This window comes from Peromyscus californicus, unplaced genomic scaffold, assembly GCF_007827085.1.
Source record: "Peromyscus californicus insignis strain IS unplaced genomic scaffold, ASM782708v3 Scaffold_8__1_contigs__length_139910024, whole genome shotgun sequence".
In the NCBI taxonomy this organism is placed as follows: Eukaryota; Metazoa; Chordata; class Mammalia; order Rodentia; family Cricetidae; genus Peromyscus; species Peromyscus californicus.
The window spans coordinates 124,469,020-124,471,657 of record NW_026294606.1 but is presented as its reverse complement, the minus strand read 5'-3'; the positions used below and the strand labels follow the sequence as shown (position 1 = coordinate 124,471,657).

At 48.7% G+C, this 2,638-nt stretch overlaps 1 pseudogene; it reads right to left on the bottom strand.

Moving 5' to 3' along the window:
* Positions 1-767: 767 nt before the first annotated feature.
* LOC128104596 (glutamine synthetase-like) lies at positions 768-1,950 on the bottom strand (annotated as a pseudogene).
* Positions 1,951-2,638: the final 688 nt, after the last annotated feature.

Genomic DNA, 2,638 nt, shown 5'->3' with positions numbered 1-2,638 from the left:
TTGGCTAGGCTGGAAGCTAAAAAACCCTGGCAATCCTCCTGTCTCTGTCTCCCCTTGGAGCTGGGGTCCACACCAGAGTGTGTGGAATGCTCCGCTTGTAATATGAGTACTGTGATCTGCTCTCTGGTCCTCATGATTGCTGGGAAGCACTCTGAACTGCTGAGCCATCTCTTCATCCCTCATGGCTTCCACGTTGAAAGATCTCCAGATGACAGTGGGCTCACCTGTCAGAACGCAGAGTTTCTCAAGGCTGGTGGCGGGAAACATAACTCTATCTGTTTCCCTCTGCTACACAGTCAGGATTCCAAAATTCTTTTTGTCCCATTCAGTGACAGGTAAAGAATGACATATTCCTGGCCCACTTGATTGGTATTCTGATGTGTCTACCTACTGCAGGAAGAGACTGTTTTTGAGGTTTGGGATCAGGAGGCATCATGAGGTTTCATCTCTTCAGAATGCTTCTCCGAAAACCATGGTCAGACCAGCAACCAGCACACTCTTGGGACATGTGTCCATGAAATTACTATTCTCTACACAGTAAAAACCTAGACACATAGGTCCTCAGGGACCTGGGAAGGCACCCACTCCAAACTCTGTCACCTAGGACAGTGATCCACTTGGTATTCTTTTACTTCCTTTCCTTTCTTTAGTTCTTAGAAAGAAAGACGACTTTGATAGTCCAACCCTTGAGTTATCATGGAGACAATTAGGACATCTGGGAGGGTGGAGTGTTGGAGGAAGATAAACAGCCAGCAAGGGCTTGCTTGTTAAAAGTCTAGTCCACTTCCTCTTTTACTGGAAGGCTCCTCTTCAGTCTCATTGAGAAAACGATGGCTTCTGACATTGCAAAGGGGTTGCAGTGGGCAGAAGGGCAGCAGTCCTCAAGGTAGCGCTTCTTCTCCTGGCTGGCTGTCCGGGGAGTGCAGATGCTAGTTATATGGTTGGCAAAACTAGTAAAACGTCGTTGATGTTGGGGGTTTCATGGAGCACTGTCCAGGGACCCTTTGGGATCATAGGCATTAACATGGTCCTGCTTGCTTAGTTTCTGCATGACTTCCTTAATGTGCTCCAGATCATTCTCCTCTCACATAGCCTTGGTGTTTTGAAGTGGCAGCCTGGACCTTTCCAGTCTCCAGGAATGGGCTTAGGATCAAAGGTTGTTATTATTCCAAGTTTTTACATACACAATGTAAGATGAAATGACCCACTCCAGTGTGGATTCATTCACATGGTCTTGTGTAGAATTTGGTCCTATTTGGGGCCCCACTGGGCAGGCATGACCTCAGCATTTGTCCCTGCAATCTTGACTCTGGCATATAAGCAGGCCCAGTTGTGAGCCTTCACAATATCCCTGCTATAGGCTTTATCTACCACCACAGTAATATGGATTTGGGGGCCCAGGCAAGCCATTGGAAGGCCAACCAAAATGGTACCCACCTATTCCCATGAGAGTATGTTCCATTCTAAACCAAGGATACTGGTTGCTCACCATATCTGTTATCCATTTACAGGTAAGGCATAAATATGGTTATACTTGAAAACTTCACCAACTTGTGGGAATCTTTGCAGAAGGGAATCCCAAAACATGGCACAAGGATGGGGTATGTGTCACTGCTAGAGTCCTCAGACTGAAAAGTGCCAGAGCCATCCAAATTCCACCCAGACAATTCTTCTGCATACTTCAGAACCAGTACATCCTTCTCCAGTGCCATCAGCCCAGACATACACAGACTTTCTTGTGCCAGAGCAGGGATATGTCCATTTGCTTGATGCCTTAGTTCAAGTGGGAAGTTGCTGAGGTGGCCGTGGTTGACGATGTTCTGGGCAGGGGGTGGGGGGAGGGGGGAGGTGGGGGGTGGGGGGTGGGGGGCCTCAAGAGTGAGATGAAGAGCGCTCTGCTCACCTGCCGTTCTCTGCTCTCCCCTTTATTTCCCTTTTCACTTCCACCATGTGGTCCAAGAGTCCATCACTTGCTTCTGAAGGCAGCCTCCCCAGTCATGTGCCTGCAGCTGCTTGTACCTTCCTGTGGTCACTTGGTCACACAGCTGAACAGACCTCGTCCCACATCACATCACACCTCTCCCTCCTGAAGACCTCCAGAGTCTCCTCTTTCTTATGATAAAACTCAGCCTCTGTGCCATGGTCCACACTGTCTACTTGATGTGATTCCCCTGTCTCTCTGACCTTGTCTTCCATCACTCAATAAAATAGGCCTTTTCTCTATCCCAATTGTACCCCATTTCCATATTCAACTGCACCCCCAAACTTGAGGCATGCCGTTTTCCTTCACTGAGGGTTCTCCCTAGATCTTTCCTCCTCCCACACGGCCTCCTCTTTCCTTAGACTGGCTTTTTCCCGTCACCATCTGCTCCCTCTTCAGTATCCTCTTCACACATGCCACCCACTGCCAATACATGGCACCAGCTTCCCTCCCTGCCCTTTGTGCCCTTCTCCAGAGTGTAAGCCTCCTTAGAGCTGGGAGCTGACAGACTTATCTACCACTCTATCCCTTGTATCCAATGCTTCGACTGGCATATGGAAGACTCTGAGTAAATATTTGTTGAAGAAATGAGTGAGTGAAGGCACAGTGGGCCTCCGGGGCATTTCAGAAGCTCCTGTTGCCAAGGATTACAGTGCC